We start from the raw sequence: 22,558 nt of genomic DNA on the forward strand, positions 1-22,558 counted from the left end.
GTTAAATAAAGGATATGTGGGAGACAATATAATACATCCTCATGATATTAATGTATAGAGCTCATATATCATAAATAACAGGGAACACAGCATGTAATCACTTAAGAGGAGTCTTCATGTCCTCATGTACATGTGGCTTTATATACCGCTAGAAGGCTAACAGTGCGCTGAATTTAGCGTTCCCGTCATATACCCTGGGTGACGAGCTATTGGTTCCATTGCCGATAGCTCATCACTGTCAGAAGAGCGTTCCTGACAGTCTAGCTAGAAACGCCCCTCGTGAAAGTACTGTGTGTAGCACTAGTCAGAGGAGGCATTCCTTACAGGTCAGCCATGATGCTGAGTTGTGAGGAACACGCCCCCCCCCCACATAATAGTCTATGGATGAGTACTGTCTGGAGGAGGGGGTGGAGAGTTCCTCACAGCTCAGCGTCATGGCTGGCCGGTAAGGAACGCCACCACACAGAATAGCTCTACACACAGTACTGTCAGGAGGGGCGTTCCCAGATAGACTGTCAGCAACACCCTTCTGACAGTGAAGAGCTATTGGCAATGAAAGTGAGTACATAACGGGAAAGCTGACAGTGCACTGAATTCAGTCGGCTATCTGGCGGTATATAAAACTGCATGTGCCCAAGGACATGAAAGGTCCTCTTTACAGTACTGTAATCACAGTGGGGGCTCCTGCTCTCCACAGCTAAATTTTCAGGCTGAAATTACCACCATTTGGCCGAAATTTGAAATAACCTGCCCCCACGAAGCAGCTGCCATCCCTGATTGCCGGTTCTCCAACCCTGAAAACCTACCCGAATGTGAGCACAGACATTTAGCACATGGCAGGTTGTCTACCATAGCTCTTTCCTGTTGCTCCTTTCCACTCCAGGACCTATGAAACGCTGCATGGCAGGCATCCTTATTCACATTGCCTACAATGAGGACATTGGAGACCCTCCGCCCTGTTCCTTTCCACTGGTTCTATCTTTGCATTTGTTCCTGACTTCATCTGCGCTCTGTTCTGTCGTGCTGACGGCAGCTACTGAAAACCTCTGAAATCCCAACACTGGACTCTCAGGTCATCGTAGGGTAGAAGGAGACATTGGAATAGTAACAACCTTCAAATTGTAATCTATAGCAATATAACAATATATCAGGTAAAGAGAAAAGGCAAAGCAGATACAATCAAAGCCAGACACAAGAGGATACAAAGAATGGCCGGAGATATGGAGACAAGTAATCTGGTGAGTGTTAGAGAAGAATGAAGAAAGTGAATTGAGGATAATTGTAGAAATGGCTTAAATGTTATATTAATAGGAGAGAATTATAGAGTTTAAATAAATTAGGTCTTAATATGATTTTCTTAGATGGATTTTCTATTTTAATATGATTTTCTTAGATGATCAGTCCCTAACTAATAAATCTCCTCGCTTTTCCTAGTTTAAACTTGACAATGAATTCAGAAACATTCTACAATGGCTGGAATATCAACTAACAATACCTGGCAGGGATTTATCTTTTTATTATTTGCCACAATGTATCCACACTCACATAGACTACATATTTGTACTTTACATCTGCGTATGGGGTTGGTGATAGGGTCAGACCATCCCCTGTAAGGACAGATTTGTCACTGGAGACATAATAAAAGTTTATTTCTTAAGGAACATTGTATGCATTGTAAACCTTATTTGTATAATAATAAAAACTCTCTGTCTTCTGAGGCTATGACATGGGAGACCAATATGGTTGGTGGTAGAGGCCATTGCAATGCTATGGATTCTTCTCCTAAAATTGCAGGGCTTCAAAACAAGCTGTGATGTCTTGAATGAGCGATGTCTACTAACCATACAGAGCGCACCTTTAAACACCTTGTTGATGTTAGTGCACAGATTAAGGAGATAGTGAGTCATAAATGATTAACTGTACAGTGTTTAACCAAAATGTTTAAACAATTTCAGATTCTAATAAATCTGAAATTCTTATGATTTGGCAACTCAAATACAATGGAGGCCCCCATGTAAAAGTATGAAAAAAGTAGAGGAGAAGGAGCATGTGACCTTAAGGATCATGAGGGCTTCCCAAAAACGTCTTGTAGAAAGCTCTTAGCTGATCGTGAAAGAGTTCATTAGTATAAGGTCATGACGAAGATGAAGTAGGAAGAGAAGGTTTCTATTTTATGGGGTCTAAGGAGATAATAATAATAATAATACATTTTATTTATATAGCGCCAACATATTCCGCAGCACTGTACAATTTATAGGGTTCAGATACAGACATACATAACAAAGAACGTCATTTCACACAATGGGACTGAGGGCCCTGCTCAAAAGAGCTTACAATCTATGAGATAGGAGCATCAGACAAAGAGGAGAAGGAGAAAATACAGTCAGTGTGTGAATTTTGACGCGTTTGTGGCCATTGTTAAAAGTCCATCCATTTTGTAGGGGTAGAGATAGATAGATAGATAGATAGATAGATAGGAGATAGATAGATAGATAGATAGATAGGAGATAGATAGATAGGAGATAGATAGATAGATAGATAGATAGGAGATAGATAGATAGATAGATAGATAGATAGATAGATAGATAGGAGAGAGATAGATAGATAGATAGATAGATAGATAGATAGGAGATAGATAGATAGATAGATAGATAGATAGATAGATAGGAGATAGATAGGAGATAGATAGATAGATAGATAGATAGATAGATAGATAGATAGATAGGAGATAGATAGATAGATAGATAGATAGATAGATAGATAGGAGATAGATAGATAGATAGATAGATTCATTCAAAAGCGCTTGTTTTTCAGCCATTTTCCTGTAGCCGAATGTACGCTCGTGTAAGAGGCCGCAAGAAAATAACTGACGGATATGCACCGTCAGCGCTTTTGGATGAAGACGCGGTGAAGAGGTGGCTTCAAGAAGAAGATAGAGGACATCACTGGAGAGTGCGCTGTTTGAGCGTAGCGGGACTGCCCCTGTGCTGTCTGGAGACTCATTTGCATACGTCAAAAATGGGGAATATCAATGGAACGGAGGCGCAGAGCAGAATTATAAAGGTAGGGGGAGAATAGACTTTCTTAAGGCTATTCCAACGTGGTGGTAAGTGAAAAGGGATTCTAATGCTAGAGTCCCTTTAAGCATACATAAAGCTGTTAGCTGTAGCAAAGTAGACTCAGAGGAAGCTGTAATAATAATACTGTTACATTTTATTTCATTAGAGTTTTCTAACCTTTACATGATGGAACAGAACCAACTAAATACACTTTACTGAATGAACTCAAATCTTTAGCAGTTGGATTTGTATGAACCAGCAACAATGGTAACCACCAAGAGAAGACATGAAGGAAGCAGACACAGAATCCGATGATATTAGGGGTTAGGTGGCACTACTATAAGGGGTTAGGTGAGCTCCCCTATAACGCCTTGCACGCACTCCTTATGACATGGGACAGACAATCATAAGGGATTATCATTCAGAAGTCACTGATGACTTATAGGCAGTATAAAAATCTCCACTAGAAAGGGAAAGTGGACATTGTATGGGGGAGAGAAAGTGAGATAAGTCTCAGATAGCCAGACGGAGACAGATAACAATGGTACACACATAATGTATTGAATGGATTCTGGAGAAATGTAGTATCATGCCCGGGCAAGAAGATCCTGATTTAATTGACAGAGAAAGGAGTCACCATGTCAGACACTGTCACTGTGTGTCGGCGGAGTGATGTGCTGGTGTTACTGTACTGCAGCTGATGCATCAATCAAAATCACAAATCTAAGAGCGGAATATTCCAGGTCAGTCTGTACTGTGTCCAAGACCAGACAACTTAGTGATGCCACATGGCACTTTTTTTTTTACCTATCTATTGCAATTTGAATATTTTTATTTCCTTGAAGTTATATACATTACCCGTTTCAATTATTTTTCCCTGTAAGAATGGCGCAGTAAGATATGCCCTGTTTTTCCTTGCCAAACACAATAAAAGAGTGAAATAATGTTTTTAAATTGGCTGTTTGTAACCATCGCTACCATCCATATATCCATCCATATATCCTTCCATATATCCATCCATATATCCATCCATATATCCTTCCATATATCCATCCATATATCCATCCGTATATACATCCATATATCCATCCATCCATATATCCATCCATATATCCATCCGTATATCCATCCGTATATCCATCCATATATGCATCCATATATCCATCCATATATCCAGCCATCCATATATCCATCCGTATATCCATCCATATATCCATCCGTATATCCATCCATATATCCATCCATATATCCATCCATGTATCCATCCATATATCCATCCATATATCCATCCATCCATATATCCATCCGTATATCCATCCATATATGCATCCATATATCCATCCATATATCCATCCATGTATCCATCCATATATCCATCCATATATCCATCCATCCATATATCCATCCATATATCCATCCATATATACATCCGTATATCCATCCATATATCCATCCATATATCCATCCATGTATCCATCCATATATCCATCCATATATCCATCCATCCATATATCCATCCGTATATCCATCCATATATGCATCCATATATCCATCCATATATTCATCCATGTATCCATCCATATATCCATCCATATATCCATCCATCCATATATCCATCCGTATATCCATCCATATATACATCCGTATATCCATCCGTATATCCTTCCATATATCCTTCCATATATCCATCCATATATCCATCCATGTATCCATCCGTATATCCATCCATATATCCTTCCATATATCCATCCATATATCCATCCATGTATCCATCTGTATATCCATCCATATATCCATCCATATATACATCCGTATATCCATCCGTATATCCTTCCATATATCCATCCATATATCCATCCGTATATACATCCGTATATCCATCCGTATATCCATCCATATATCCATCCATATATCCATCCATATATCTGGTTCAGATTAAACTGGTATAAATAAAATCAAAGTTTTGGTCCTAACAGATGAACCTGAATTGAATCCAGACAGTTTTGTTCATCTCTATTATTAATACTCTATTCACATTTATGAGATTGGAAGTAACTGGGTACAGACCTCGGAGACCTCAGAGTCTTCTACATGACTTTCAAGGGCAATTGGAGAACTTTCAATATGGAATGAATGTATTTAAACTGCAACAAATCTAAGGTCCAGAACAGCAAAATCTAAAAGAAATTTGGAAAAGTTCTCACATCTGTAATACGCTCCTTCTGTACGGCAAGCAGAAATACTATGAGAGAAGTAACACATTGCATACAGCTAAACAGCTGGGTAATCAGACAAGTTATATCCCAGGCTCTTCATAAAGGAGACGGCCAGAGATTTGATGAGCCTAATGTCATTTGTGACTATTATATTGCATACATGATAGGCATTGTGTAGGCATTCTGACCTCAGTACTACTGTGATGTATTAATTTATGTTTAGGTGATGTAACCTGCATACGTGTCTTGTTATACTCAGATAGGCAGATATTTCCATGTACAATCCGTGCTGAAAGTGAATGTACAACTTTGACTTACCTGTTAATTTTTTGGATCAAAATAAAGACAAAGTTAGACAATTACAGGATATGTTAAGGAAAACTCTTTATTAACCATACAATATGAAAGCGGGATCATTAAGTAACCGCAAGTAAATAAAACATTGTATCCCAGTAGCTGACAGTATATAAAATACTATATTATATGAGCACCAATGTGCTCCAACGGTTTGTGAAACTAAACCAAGCAAACGTATTTGCTGCCTTTGGGAATTTTATACTTACAATACAAATATTGATTGTCACAGATGTCATTGTGTTCCTGGAAGAAGACCTTGTGTTTTTAAAATGAGGTATTTCCAGGAATAAGATTAAAATATATCAGTGGATTCTTATGAGATGATTGATAACTGTGAAATATTAGCACTATTAGAGAGGGTGGTAAAATGAGAATGGCGCGTGCGGACTATCATTATTCTTACAACGTGTGTTATATGTCGCATACAAGTTACTACTAAATGATTCTGTTCTGGGATGTTCCGTTCTTTAAAGGGGTATCGGCACCATTAAAGACAGTCTATCACCTTCCCCAGGTATATTTACCTGCCACCTCCATGTATACCACACACCACAATACATGTGCGAAGAAGGTAATGGAAAGCGGAGTCATGTTGACATCTCAAATTAAGAGAGGAGCCTTGCTGGGAACCAGGAATGAGAGCAATAACCATGCTGGGATCCAGGAGGGGGAACTATGATAAGGACTACCATTAAAAAGGATGTCATGTTAGAGAAAAGGAGTGCGAGGGAAACCATGTTGAGGACCGTGGTTTAAAAGGCAAACATGCTAGGGTCTAGGAATGAAGAATAAGAGTGGTACTGATGCTGGGATCCGGGAGGAGCGGAGACAACTGTGCTCTGGACCCCAATTTAAAGGGACATCATGCTAGGGACTAGGAATCAGAGGGGGAACCAAGGTGAGGACGACAATTTTAAATCGATACCATGTTTGGCACCAGAAATGAGAGAGCAAGTGATGCTGGGGACTAGGAACAAAAGGAAAGCGATCAGAGAACAAGATCTAGAGAGATAACATACTGGGTACCAAGAATGATGGGAGTGTGTAGGTCACCAGGAAAGTATGAAAGAGTTGCGGCCTCCAATGTTGGCGTGACTTGTGTATAGTACCAAGGCTGTTTTATTAGTACAGTTATAGGCATGTACTATATTTCCATTATCTTGCCATGAAGCTTCTGAAACGCAGTTTTTGTGCCGATGTTAATGCCGGTGGAGGTTAGGAACCCTACAGCTATTGCCAATGTAGACTACATGGCGGCGATTTTATACACGTGGCAAAGCAGCTTAATGAACCACCTGTATTTAATGACTTATGCCTGGTTCACATCTGGGTTTGTTAATCCGTTCGGGGAGTCCACATGGGCACAAGGTTTGGACAAGTGATGGCCTGCAGGCAGCGCAGCTTTTATGACACGACTACCTTGGACTACCTGAAGCCAAACCTACCATGGAGGAAATGTCAGAAATTGTAGTACATGTAGTTTCGGACATATTCTCCATTGTAGGTTTGACTTCAGGTAGTTCAAGGTAGTCGTGTTATAAAGCTGAGCTGCCTGCAGACCATCACTTGTCCAAACCAAATGATGATTATTCAATGTGACGTTTCGTTCTTGACATAGAGACTGAAACGTCCATATAGAAAGAACTGTTTTATTGCACTGTAATATGGAAGGCAAAGTGCACACATCCATTTAAAGGGGTTTTCCAGGGCTTTCATATTGATGACCTATCTTTAGAATAGGTCCGTAATATGTAAGGGCTAGTTCACAAGGCACTGAACACATTGGCAAGCGGTGTGCAGTGAAAGCACATGGACCCCATAGACTATATATATACCCGCACGAGTCATGCAGACAGGAAAGTAGATCACAAAGTAATTTTCTGTCTGCATTCTCCATTATAGTCTATGAGGTCCGTATGCTCCCATAAGCTCTCTGCTTGAGAATGCGTTCGGTATTCCGTTCCAGGGGGTCCCCAGGCGGACTCCCCGAACGGATTACCAAATGCAGGTGTGAACCAGGCCATAGGGGTATCTCCCAATACTTTTGTCTTTACAGTGTATATAATTGTACATGCCCAGCCAATAGTACAGGTATGGAGGAACTGTAGATATGGAAAACCAACTCCCCCAAGCATATTCAACTATCACTCCCACGTTACAGAACAAATTATACTTATAAACATTGTACCTGTGTTATTTATGTCAGTTTTGTAGATTTGGAGAGAAAATCATTTGATGTATAAAGCAATTGAGATAGTTGGTGCACTCAGGATAGACCTTTAGTCCTTGAAGAACTGCTCATGGTTCTCAAGAAGGATGGGTGATGGGTGGAGTCAACTCTCACTGCACAGGGTGGTGGGAGCAGGAGATGGGAGGAGTGTAAGTGGCTTCAGGGAATTGAATGCCCACCCTCAATGCACCGATTCAGGTTGCCTTTTGCCGAATCTACAGACATGACATATGTATATATAAGTGTGTTGTTTATCACCGTAATCTGCTCTGTAACATGTTGCGGCGAGTTAAATATACTTGTGAAATAACATTTTCTCCTAAAACTGAACGGCTTAGATCTGCCTGGAATTATTACTTTTATTATGAGTGTAAAATAACCAATAGAGTTAAAATGTACTTAAAATAATGAAATAGAACAAGGGCAAAACAATGAAACCGAACACCAGCAAAACATAGCCGAATTATTTAGTCCGGTAAATATGAATCTTTGCAAAAAACGGACTTTAATTTTAACGACTTAATAAACGCCATAATGACCAGCGACTGTCAACCGGTATTAAATCTTTTAGAGAGTAATATGGGACTATGTATTGGTTTAGTATATTAGTAAATCAATTTGTAATACTGCCTTGAGGAATAATTAAACTTTTCCCTTTCTGCGTTCAGCCTTAGATTGCGAGATATTCTTACTCTTTAACTGAAGCTTGTTACATTCTTACTTGTGCACTCGTTTTATTTTTATGGGCTCGGTCTTACGGTTGATGCCTCCAAGTGGTACATGCTTGACGAATTAAAATATAACAATAAAAATGACTGCTATTTCTAAATACTATATAAAGTTATTGCTGGAGTCCTGCAAAACGAATATGCCTTTCTTTCTTAAGGGCTTTGGATATACAGGATGGATTTGTCAAGAAACAAATGAAGCAGTTTTATAAGAATCACACAGTAAAACAGTTACGAGACAAGTAGGATTTTTTTTTACTACAAACAAGGACAATGTTGTCAAGTCAATGACAGTATATAGTGTTAAGAATAGTTAGAATAGAAAATACAGGACTGAAGGTCCGATATTATTAGAAGCGTACTAGCTGCGTGTTGTTGGCGTCGATGATCTGTTTATATTGAGCAAATTGCTGCTGTTGTGGTTGGCCTGCTCCGGTGTTTCGGCAGCTCTCAAGCTGTCCTGCTGCTGTACTTGTTCCTTGCGACATGCCTGTGATTGTCCCGGCACCTCAGCAGCTGGCAGGACTCGCGTTTTTCGTGTGGAAACCAGACGAACACCGATAGTCTATGGGATCTGCAAGTTTCCTCGATTACCGCTTTTTATGTGGATAGGTTTCCATTTGGGAAGTCACCAAGTGGACTCCTCAAACGGAAACCCAAATGCAGATGTGAACCGGTCCTTAGTGTGTAAAGTGTTTTATTTTAAGCCAGTGTTAAGTACAATACAAATTGACATAAAAGGCCATTTGGGGCTTCATGGTTGAAACCCCTTCGCCAACATCTCCTGTATATTTATAGTGGATGATAAGTCTTTACACACGGAGTCCACTCAGGAGCAGAGCGGGCACCATAGCCGGTGGGTTTTACCTTTGTACACAGCAGAGATCTGTGAAAAGTGTCCATGGTCAGAGACAATTCCAATTGGAAACAATGTCTCAGATTCCAGGGTCAAATGTGACCAAGCCATCGGACAGTACTAAAAACAAGAGAGAGCACAAGAACGTGAAAATAAATGGTACACAGTATATAAAAGAGCAACAGCTAAATGAAATGGGGCAATTGGCAAGAACCTCATGGGGTTTTTTTTGCCTTCCTCTGGATCAACACTGTAGGGATTATAGGGTTATAGGTTGGACTCGATGGACTGATGTCTTCATCCAACTGAGTACTGAGCAGCTAATAACACCTATAACCAAATGTACAAGTGCAGTGTAAAAAAGTTGCATTTGATCAATCTGTTGTACTGTACCGAAAGATAAAGGACACAAATGTAAAAATTATACAGGTCACCATCTACAGTGACTTTATACATTTTCCACAAATAGACCTCACACACACATAGCTGTATTACAAGCCCAACATTGCAAAAATGCTAATTCAAAAAAGCGCTGCATGTGACACTACCTGCAAAGGGGATGGGATTGTTACTGGTTCCCATTCACATATTGCCAAAAAAAATCTGCAGTGGAAATACTTTGATTTCAAAAACACTTGTGTTTTTGTAACTTTCTGCATGTTGAGTATACCTATGGAAATGTTGGTGTTTTCCATATAGATATAATAGGGGTAGAAAGTCTGCAGAGGAAAACTGCGAACTTTCTGTGAAAAACGCTGCAGAAAAAACTGCGTTTTTGGTTGTGGTTCGCTAAATGGGCGGCCTTAGCCTTAGGGTTTTTTTTTTTTTTTTTAAGGATCTTGAATACTTTTCTGTTACATTTTGTATTGTTATAAACAGATATTTTTTTTTTTGCTCTTGGATTCAGAATAAAAACATTTACTTTCAATGTGATGAGCATATTGTAATATAGGAAGACTACAGAGCCTAACACGCAACGCACAATACTGCAAGACAACAACCTTTAATATGGCCTAAATATAATATTGTCCCACATCTGAACATCTACAATATATCGATTAGTTCCCTGTAATAATTTGGTCAGTCCATGTGTCTTCAGTCTTCAGTTCCTCAGTAATCATTTCATCCTTTCTTAATGTAAAGCAACCACTTACAAGAAAATCTGATGAATGACATGTCTAGTATGGAAACCGCAGTCAATAAAGCAGTGTTTCTATTTCTAACCATCAGCTTGCAGTTAATGAATAAAATCTGGGGCCATTGTATCATGTGAGATTTGGAAGCCTTAGATGAAAACACTTTGTTCTATGCTTTGTTATTTTATTGAAACTAATGGAGAGGGGTCTGAAATTTTTGTATTATTATTACTATTGCTATAAAGGGTTTGGCTATTGATTCCTTGTCAGTATACTGCGAGACTGATAGTTTAATAATGGGTTTTAGTGTTTTATCAAATCAGTTCTGTGGCTTGACCTTGAAAGGATATTAATAGTTTGTTCTTCTGGCTCCTTCTAATTACCGATTTCGGTATGGACGGTACTACACTGATCTGCCACTCGTCAAGTCCACGTGTTTGTTAGCTGGTTTCATTTAACACATCCAATTCAATTTACTTGATCATTTTCACATCTTTAAAGGACATGACTATTAAATATTCGCTCCTCCTCCAGTAGTTCACTAAAGGATATCCAATGAGCAAATTCTAGAAAACATTAGGAATAGAGATAAGTGATTTTTTTTCAAAAATTTAATTTTGCAGCAGAATTTCCCGATACGATTTGATCAGAATTAATTTGTGGTGAATCACATTAAAAAAACAGCTATTTCCTGGCTGAAGAGAGCCCGTATAGGGATGTAGTGGTTTGTGCCTTGCAGTGGATTTTAGTGATGTTCCACTAGGGATGCATAGGCTGACTTCCTCACTTCTGGACAGGATCAACCAGGTACTGGGGGCTACTAGCAGCCCAGGGTCACTGGCCAGACCCAGGACTTCAGAAGATGCATATATTCACCCTCCAACATGTGTGGAACATGTAGCATGGCAGAACCCCTTGGATGCTGCGGTCAATTTTAACCATGGCAAACAAAGAGTTAAAAACCACGATCGGAGCTGTTGCTCCAAACAAGGTTTATAAAGCAGGGTGTTAGATGTCAGTTACAGCTAACACCCATTCCTAATGTCGTGGGCAATCATGAAGGGGTTAAAGGGCTGTGACATCACAGGACTGGCTGCTGGCATTGTGGGTGATCCAGCCTGCCCAGAGTTCCTTGCTCCATGTTCTAACATGTGCAGCAGTTACTGTATGACATAATGTGATTCTTACCACAAAGCATGAGGAAGTCCAGATTTGATGCAAATTGATTATTTCCTGAAATTTGGATTGAATTCCACTTCATCAGCTTTGATTTGCTCATTTCTAATTATGAACATCCATTGTATTCTCTTTCTATTTACTGTGATGTAATACTCACATTCTGAACAGTTACAATCTAAGGAGTCACTAGAATTCATAGAATCCCAAAGCAAAGCTTCCATTACGTGAACTGCTGTAATGCAAAAACATTAGAAAGATTCATAACAGGCCAGGGCCGTGATTGCCATTGTGCAAACAAAGATTGCCATGTTGCCCTGCGACTCCTTCACTAATGTAACTGAATGGGGTCTCATTACGACCCAAGGGTGATAAAAGTGAGATGGATATCAAGTCTTGCTGGAGTTTCTACAATGCACCATACCAGGAGATTGCATATGGAGCCATTAGCCCTATTTGTCGCTCCATGTTGCTTTGTTGTGGCACCGCATTCTCACCATCAAAAGCAGCAATGCACCAAGACTAGAATATGTTTTTTTCTAGTAAATTTCATATGGATCAATGAGACAAAACTGATTGCATCTTCTTTTTCAGTTGATTATACTATGGCTACTGTGTTGCAGTCATTTTCTGCTGTCTTTGATTTTGGCAATGATCTCGGGGCTATCTTGACTTCAAGGTTTGTGAGATCTCTTTCTGACAAGGTCTTATTTGTTCCTTCCTATTTCTTTTATCGGTTCTGATTTGCTCGTTGACTTACAACAGATGAATTCTACGTTGACTTTTATTTGACCCTCCAGATTTTTTTTGAAATAATCCTTGCTTCAATTACATTTCCATCATTTTCTAGTAATGTTTCTTATCGTTCCTGGTCACTCTGGAATTAACAAAGAGAGTTATTTTATGGTCCATCCTTCCTTTTCCGATTGATTCCATTCTCTCTGAGCTTTACTTAAACATATTCTATTTGCTGAGTATTAGTAAAAAAAAAAATTCTGGTATTTATGCAATATAACAAAAACTTGGTAAATTTGGCAAACAATTCAAAGGTCAGGAGCAAAAAAAAAAAAGAATGAAAAATCAAACATTGACTGTATTCTTAAGGGTTTAAGCCACCATTCTGGCACATTCAGTTTAGTAAATATTCCCCATGGCGTTGTGTATGAATCACGGATTACCATGAGTAGTAATTTAATGGCGTACGCTCGGCTCTCCGCAGCTTATTCATTTATATTGTGCCTTATTTTAGTACGTTTAGCAAGAATAAAGCTTAAGAGAGGCATTCAAGCTGTCTGAGTCCTCGGAGCATTCATAGTCATTCTTAGAAATACTTTATTATATGTTTTGTATGTTATTTATGAACAAGTAATTGTTAACATGCAGTGCCGCGCGCAATTGCTTTGAAGATCACAAGGAAAGTGCTAAGATTGCTAATATATGATTTTTCGGTATTAAGTATTTTAATTGCATTTATCAAGGCGGGAGGTATTAGGCGAGCACGGGCAACACAAAGATACAAAGAAGCTATAATTGTTGTGTGCAGAACAATATGAAATGATTTCTAATTAAAAATACTTTATCCATAGAGAGCGGCCACTGAGATACAAAGTGTTAGGGGGTAAATCACCTAAAATCCATATGGACTTAGAAAGTATGGGATATAACGAACTACAAAAGAAAATTGACCCGAGCATTGCATTGTATATTTTATACTTATTCCTGGTTCACATTTGTGTTCAGTATGGGGACCATCCCGAACGGAATAATGAACACATTGACAAGCGGTGAGCAATGAAAGCACACGGACCCCATAGATTATAATGGGGTCTGTGTGTTTTCCACGCAGTGTCCACACAGAACATGTGAAACAAAAAGTACTTCATGATGATCTACTTTCCTCTCTGCATGATTCGTGCAGACACCATGTGGAAAACACATGGACCCCATTATAGTTTATGGGGTCCGTGTGCTTTCATTGCTCACCACTTGTCAATGCGTTCATTATTCCATTCCAGGGGTCCACAAGTGATCTCCTTGAACAGAATACTGAAAGCAGATGAGGAACAGGCCGTAGAATTCTAAGCAATGTTTCCTTTAAGCCTTCTTAGTTAGTGGATTAGACAATTTGCAATCTAAATATTGTTCCTCTAATTTAAGGGTTTAGCAGCAAATAGATTGCTTAGCCCCTTCCTGTGGGTGAAATATTTCAATCTTCATTTCTGACACTCGCCTTCCAAATCCCATAGCTTTTTTATTTTTCCATTCACACAATCATCCACATCATCATTTTCTGCAGTGTTTCCGCTGTGGGCAAACTGTAGCGTTTACGCCATGAGGGGCCCCAGCCTAAAACAATGTTTTTCTTAATGAACAATTCTGGAGGCGTTCTTGGAGATGAGAGAAAACTCTCCAGCACCGCCTCCATCTTCTAAAGTGGCGCTTCTCCTCCATGTCCTCTGCGTTGTCTTCTTCTGGCGATCCTGTCTTCGATCATGCTCTTGTGGCCGCATACATGAGCCTACTGCTCTTCTAAGTAGCCACAAGAAAATGGCTGAACTGACAAGCACAGTCGGTTCTTTCCGAAACCCAAAGGCAGAGCTGACTGTGCACGCGTGGTATTTAGATCCCAAAGACAGGATTGGCAGAAGAAGACAACGCAGAGGACGCAGTGGAGAGGCGCGGCTGTAGAAGATAGAAGTGGTGCGGGAGAGTCTTCACGCAGCCCACGGGACTCCTCCAGTTCTGTTTAAGCGCGGGGGAACTCACCCTGTGCTGTCTGGAGACTCATTAGCATACCGAGAAAAATCGGCTTATCTACGAAACGACGGAACAGAGAAGAAACCTAAAGGCTATTCCTACACGGTGTTAGTTAAAAAAGGGGTTCTAATGATAGGATCCCTTTAAGGTTATTCATTACTGCCTGTGTTTTCTACAATATGGAACACGTGATTGTAATTTATTTAGAAAAGGTTTTCAATCCTTTCTTTTGTACTTTATCTTGTGAACTATGCCTAATGTAAACCATAAAACTATTACTATTTTCTACCGGTACGTTGTAGAATTTTTTTTTAGAACTTGTGTATACACCTTACCTACACAAAAATAGAAAAAAAATCAATGTGTAGACAATAATAATCAATAATGTGGATTGAATACCCGGCATGAATTCTTATCTTGCAGTTAGTTTTAGTTCAAGTATTTTTGTTTTAGGAATTCACACGGAATCGTATTATGATTAGCCTTGTGAACAAGAACCAATGTTCGGAGTATAAAAGATGTTAACATCACAATTCATAGTTTTACCAGGAGCAGTCAGCGTGACACTTTTCCTTTCTTTGTCCTCCAGTAGTTATTGTGTTCTTTGTGTTTCAACACAAAAGTTGCAACCACCTAAATGAATGCAAATTTCACTTGTCAAATAGAACAATATTTAATCATATGCTGAAAATTTGGAACAATACACTTGATGATTGAGGATCAAATTACTGTACCTGCATCACCGAAATGTATTCTTAAAGAGAACTTGTCAGCCTTCATCTAATGATGGTAAATTTACTAGAAATATCTTTCGAAGCTAAATTTTTAAGATTCATAGAGCTAAAACCAGTTGTGGACAATGTGGACACTAGTGTTGAGCGAATCCTAGATTCAAATACCTCCACTCCCATAGGAATGAATGGGAGCAAAGGGGTTGAGAGCTGGTAGCACGCCGACTGCTCCCATTCATTCCTATGCAGCGAGGTATTTGAAACTAGAGTTTTGAATATATTCGCTCATCTCTAGCGGACACCCTGATGGCGTGGGCTATATTCTTCTGTGCTTTCAAAAATAGGATCCGGGTGTTTTTTTGTTTTTTTTCTTTTTACAATGGAATAGTTTAAGAAGGATGGTGGTATTTTGAGAAGATCGCATTGAGGAAGTCGATGATCTTGCACCATCCTGATCACAAGAAAAACAAAGACTGTTGGACTTACTAGAAGGATGCTCAGAAAGCCGCGCCAATGTCTTATTAATCCAAACCTTTCCACAATGCCAAATAAACTTAATCATTCTCGAACGCAGTGGTGGACCAAGATCACACACTTTGCATCTAAAACATATCGGTTTTAATGAGATTTTCCCATTTAAATGATTAAAGTTTTGTTTTATTCTTTGTATCATAATGATTGGATTTATTCTCTAATGTATATTACAAATAATGTATTGGGACAATAAACACAATAATGCGTGGATCATGTAATATGGACAACAAAAACAAAAATACCATGACCACTAAGAGAAATAAATAAAAGAATTTCATGTAATTAGTAAAACACAATAGCAACACAACATATAATAAGGGGAACAAACTGTACTATGATGGTGCAGGGAGGGATGATGGACAATCACATAATAGTCAGGAGATGGGAGGGCAGGAAAGGGGGGACTAAATAGCATAGGAGAAACCTCAGTATAGAATATAGCACATAACATTATAGTCTACCCTTTACCCCATAAGAACAAGGATATACCCCAAGAATAAATATAGGAATACCATTTTTACCTTGCCACACGCTCACCTCAACTCTGTTTCACTCTAAGGCTTCATCAAGGGGGCGAAACACGCTCACCCCAACGCCATTTTGCCCCAAGGCTTCATCAAGGGGGCGACTGGATAATGAAAATGAAGTTTATTTGTCAATAAAATTATTTGAAAAATGTAAAAAGAAACCCCTGAAACTCATTCATAGTATAATAAGATAAGAAAAGATAAGATAATCCTTTAATAGTCCCACCATGGGGGAAATTCAGTGTGTTACAGCAGCATGGATAACACAGTAATATATTACAGAAAGAAAATATACAAGCTCATAGCAGATAGAAAAGATACCAGGAGTCAGAGCAACTAAGAAGAAAAGAAAGACTTCAGGATCATTTAGTTCTGTGTGCGGAGTGTCTCCGCTTAGCCTGATGTAGATTATACAGCCTGACCGCGGTTGGGATGAAGGATCTCCGATAGCTCCTTCTCACACTTGGGGTGAAGCAGTAGCGTTAGATTAGGAAATGTCATAGACCTGTCTGATGTGATGTGTTTTTAGGATACGCCTGAAGCTGTAGAAGGTGGAATTAATTTGATATTGATTTCCGGATAGAAGAAGATATTGAGATATTATATTGGACTGTCCTAATGACAAAAATGTGATCATTCAGTGCAGTATATGCTAAAACAACATAAGTGATACACTGAAGGACCTCTTATTGACCTCTTATTCTGTAAGCAATACTGATATTTTTTGAATTAAGGGTTATGTTTATAATTTCCAAATTTGATATAGAGACGAAGTATCTGTTATGCCTTCTGTTATACAGATCGTATCAACAAGCTGACAACAAACCACACTGTTCAGATCAGTCAAAGAGCATGTTAATGACAGTAAAATACAAACTGATCATCTTTAAACTGATTTCCATGATATTAAATAGGACAACACTTTATTGACAAAGTTCTTAATATAAAGTTATTAAAGTCTATTATATAATTCTAGGACTCAGTACCAGAGCTAAGCTTGGATTTTTGTTATAAAACTGGGTTATTAAGAAAATAATAGTTAAAAATGGCTGTGTACCCTCAGTGGCGTAACTAAAGTCTTGTGGGCCCCAGTGCAATCTTTTGTCCGGGGCCCCCTATCTCACCCTACAGCAAATTCTTGATAGTAATGGTTAAAGGTGATAAGAAGTTTAATCCACCTTAGTGTGGTCGGGTAATCTGTGGGTCTCCTTGGTTTATGGGCCAGATGGAAGCTGCAATCCCAATACTGATGCCAGTGCTTATGGTATCTGTACCCTCTGCACACCTCAAGTGACGCCCCTGTGTACCCTACAATGAAATGATAAGATCTACTCTAGGGTTATGAAACACAAGGTAATAATAAGAAATAGGAAGATCTAGAATGAAAGCCAAAAGTGCAAATAGAAACAACCCATCTATGTTCTGTGAAATGGAAATAAAATGATATTTGAGCAATGACATATAAATGAAGGAATTATGACATGGTTATCAAAGAGAGGACAAAAAATAACCTAAAGAGGATCTTTCACCATCTCCAAGTCCATTTGGTGTCAGTCAAGTTCTTTACATAAATTTATAGGCACTGCTCTACTGATTCCAGCACAGTTGGAATGCTTTCTCTAGCCCCCACCTTTCCTGAGAAACCAATGCTGTTAGTTTTGGTGTCTGATACTATTTAGAGTCTGTACTGTCAAGAGGGTGGTGTCAGGTAGGAGCAGGTAAGCGGTGCGATTATGTCATCTGACACTGGCTGAGGAATAGGTGGGGGCTATAGAGAAACTTCCAACCGTGCTGGAATCAGGGGAGTGGCAGCTATTAACAGATGCTAAGAACTGGATTTGGTGGAGGTGATGAAAATTCCTTTTTTATATAGTGATGTTCAAAAGCTTTAGGCTTGTGTGGTGAATTACTGGAAAGTAAGACTGCTTTCGGAAATAGAAGTGTTAATAGTTTAGTTTATTGCAGGACTTTTTTTTGTCTGTGAATTTCTGATGGACGGAGACTCTGAACAGAGAAGCTGGCTGGGGTTGAGCCGATCTTGAGATTTCAGGGTCGATTTTAAAATCTAATTTCCGATCATTTTCAAGCCAATCCCGATCGGGAAATTTGCTCAATCGCCGATCGGGATCCAATCTTGCTCGATTTTAGTCTAAGCTTCTCTATGGGAAAAGTCATTTTGGGGTTGAGCCGATCTTGAGATTTCAAAATCCGATTTCTGATCATTTTCCAGCCGATCCCTATCGGGATCCAATCTTTCCCGATCACGATTGCTAAACCCTAAAGCTGACACAAATCTAATCTCTTTAAAAAAATAAAACCTGCATTAATGTGTGCTGCCGGCTTTTACACGAAGATCTAGTCCATTACTAGAATATCTGCACTGGGGGAACAAAGAAATGCGTTGAGTTTTTTTAGTTATTGTAAAGTGTTGTGTTTTTAGCTACAAACTTAATAAGCCATTTAGTTTAAGCAAACAAACACCATAACGATAAAAGAGCTACTTATATAAATATATGTGTAATTGTGTGTTAATAAAATGCCTACGAAATAAGTTTGTTATTCTGAAATGGCGTTCTAAGCTCATTACTGTACAGTAAGAATGGATGGCTTGTAATTTGCACTTCTTGATCGTTTTTCATTTTTGCCTCTTAGGAGGATTTACAAATAATAGTTTGCAAAGTATTTCTGAAGTTTTTTTTTTCTCATCACTGTACATGTTCAGATTACGGCAGCCGGAAGCTTAATTACACATCACTTAAAAAACTTACAATATTTATTCTGAGAGCTGATTATTCACATTTTAATAGCATTTCTATAATTTGGTGTTTTATACTAGAGCACAATTAGATGATGACATATTATCATGGCTGTACCCATTAGTAGATCCTTGAACTCTGTAATGCGGCACCTTCATGCAATGTTTTTTATTTTTTTAATGAATATGCATTATATCACTTGCTTTTGTTCAATTTGTTCCTGTGTTGATTTACTTTTCAGATTTGTATTTGTATTATATAATGAACCCACATTTTATAGTCACTAAGAGGCATGCTAAGTGCACCGATGCTGTGCATAAATGATAGACGAGCTCAGGTGCATAGGGGTCACATCTTCACTGCTAGCTCCTTTATGTTCAAATACATTTAGAACACTTCAAATCTGAATGGAGAGGTAAGTTCTATTTAGTAAATAATAACAATAATTCCATCCCATATATTTTGTGGGGATAATGATCCTAGACAATACTAGATTCTGGATTATTGCTGTAATGTCTCTGCCTGTTCGGGTTACTGCGCCACCCTCTGCTCGCATGCTGCGGAGCAGGAGGCATGTGCAGTTTAATTCCTTGCTTAGAGTTTTTGATTCCACTGTGTGAACACGACTCTAGTTCTGTAATTGAATTTCCACCACACCCATCTTCTGCCCTTGTTTGCCTCTGTTCATTAAGTGGTTAATTTTAGCCTTGCCCTGTGATTAACAGCCTGTCCACCTATCAACTCCAGGGCGGGCTCTTCCTCCCTATTTATTCTTGGCTCACATTCCCATTGGTGCTTGCTATTTCCTTGTGCGTGCTGGCTTTTCTCTTGCTGTTCATTCTTGTATTCTAATTCTTGACCTCTAACTTTCCCTATTGACTTCTCTTTTGGATATCGATTCTGACACTTCATTGCTCGACTGTTACCGAACACTTGGCTTGCTGATCTCCCTGCGTTGTTAGTCTTGTCCACGTTTTGTGTCACGTATTTAGGAAGGGTTTTGTCATCCAGTTGTCACCTATTACCTAGGATAGGACCGGCAAGCAGGAAGGGACAGTGGGGGGATTCAGACCGGGGCTCACTGTCTCTTGTGCCCCTTCCTCCAGGGTTCATCTACAGCACCGGGAAACTGCTGTCTGGCACTTCCCTAACAATTGCATAATTTCTTTGATTTAGTGAAATTTGTCTAAGTACGGAGCCCACAAGGCCTAAACACCGCAGTTTGGCTAGAATGGAAATGATGTAGAAAAAACTGCAAACTTGATTCTAGCAAATCCCATCCACACATTGAAGAAAAATGCCATCACAATTTTGGAAATTGTAGCATAATGATAGCAGAAAATCCATGCTTTCTGCTAAAGGCAGTGGACAGGACAAATAAGTATCACTTTGTAACGTCTCTACCTGTTTGGGTCTCTGCACCGCCCTCCGCTCGCATGCTGCGGTAAAAGAGGCAAGTTCAGTTTGATTCTTTTCTTAGAGTTTTTCGTTGCACTGTGTGAACACTGCTCTATTAGCTCTCGTCTGCAATTGAATTTCCACCACACCCATTTCCTGCAGTTTGTTTCTCTCTGTTTATCAAATAGCTATTTCTAGCCTTACCTGTGTGATTGACAGCTTGTCTACCAATCAAGTCTAGGGTTGTCCTGGGCTTCCTAGATACAGGCCATCAGCCCACACAAGTTTGCTGGCTATTGTAACTCTGTCCTTAGACTTTGTCCCTGCTAGGCTCCTCTTTCTGCTACTATTATGTTTCTGACCTCTGACCCTTGGCTACCCATGTGACTACTCTTTGGACTACGATTTTGCACTGTTTTGTCTCTCTGGCTTATGGACTCCTCTTCTGTGTTATTTGTCTTGTCTGCCTTCTGTGTCATCACATATATCTAGGAAGGGCTTGTCGACCAGTTGTCCTCTGTTGCCTAATTCAGTGAGGCAAGCAGGTGGTGGGTTCAGGTTAGGGCTCACTGTTTTGTTGTGCCCTTTCCTCCAGGGTTCACCATCACCAGAACTTATCTCCAAAGCCTCATGCTGGCCCACCTAGTTGCACTTATTTGGCAGATATGCTCAAGTTGGAGATGGTGATAGAGTAACAATTCTCTACTAAAAGATCTGTAGAAGGTTCTTCTCCCACACTTTAGGTCTTTTTGTCTGACTTTGAACCCTAAGCCCTAGTACTCATAAAGATAGAAAATATATTACTCTATGCAGTAGATACAGGACAGTTTCTCTTTTTTCTTTTCCACAATTCTGTATTGAGGCGCCTTCATTTTCTTCAGAAAAAAAACAGCAATTCTCATTTTGAGGAAGATATTTCTCAAGGTATTGCTCCAAGTTTTGATTAGTTTAATGAGGACAGTCAGTGTTTGGACTGTGACATACTCACATTAATAACCCAACCATGATTGTTGCCATTTTGTGGATATAGAAATTGAAGGGAGAACACAATCGATTTCAAACAGGAAGAGATGGTAAAGATGACACAGAACGTAGATAAACAATGATAGATAATAAGGATCGGTGGGATATTTTGAGAATTGATTCATTTTACCTATATAATTACTAGTCTAACAGTAAAAGCAAAACCTCACTGACAACATTACTCTTGTATCAGGTCCATGTCTGGTATTGCAGATCCTGCAGAGTCAAGTCAATAAAACAAAAAAACCTGTGAGTGAAGGAATCTTAAGTGTAAGTTGTTGGGTTTTTTTCAACCTCATGGGAGATACATAGATGTAGCTGAGTTAACCCATACTAGAACCAATGAAAGTCATTTCCTAATGACTTTTCACAGTTTTTGGTGTATTCTGTGATAATACCTGTATATGAGGCAGCAGCAGTTTAACCAATTGCAGAAGTCTGAGTTAACTCTGCTACATCTCTATATATAAAAAGTGTGTTATCAGTATCCTTAGGTCATATTGGGTTAACCATATAAATGCATATATGCTGTGAGAAGGTGACAGGCATAGTGCTGGAGTCCAGATATATCAGCCCCAGGTTTCTAACATATGTAGACCCTGGGCTCATTAATGGGCCAGAAAAAGCTGCAGATCCTGCATTCCAGTGCAGTTACGTGGAGTGAAAGGAGGTGTGTGCTTCTGTCCTGTAAACTGAGTCCAGTGAGACAATGCTGCACTTGTTTTGCTTATGTGGCTGGTAGTTAGGTTATCAGTTCCATTTAGTTAGTTGCTCTGTCGAGCAGGTTTTTATTTTGTTTTTGTCTGAAGTTAAGGCTATGTTTTGAACTCAAGATTTATTTATTTTCCTGTTTTTTCCTAAATAAACCAGTTTGATGCATATTTTGTGTCCCTGTCTTGACTCCTTGGGTCCGCACCACTGCATCTACCGTGCTAACTCTCACATGATCACATTATCGCTATTACTAATACGGATCAAACAGGAACTAAAACATAAAGACTACAATAAAAAGAGAGCTCATGCATTAACACTCCATATATTGCTACATTGTAAGACATAACTCTTTCATCTTGG

The 22,558-nt window shown here is 39.2% G+C and overlaps 1 pseudogene; it reads left to right on the forward strand.

Moving 5' to 3' along the window:
• The first annotated feature begins 4,002 nt into the window (after nt 1–4,002).
• Nucleotides 4,003–21,156, forward strand: LOC142184723 (uncharacterized; annotated as a pseudogene).
• Nucleotides 21,157–22,558: the final 1,402 nt, after the last annotated feature.

This window comes from Leptodactylus fuscus, chromosome 11, assembly GCF_031893055.1.
Source record: "Leptodactylus fuscus isolate aLepFus1 chromosome 11, aLepFus1.hap2, whole genome shotgun sequence".
Classification (NCBI taxonomy): Eukaryota; Metazoa; Chordata; class Amphibia; order Anura; family Leptodactylidae; genus Leptodactylus; species Leptodactylus fuscus.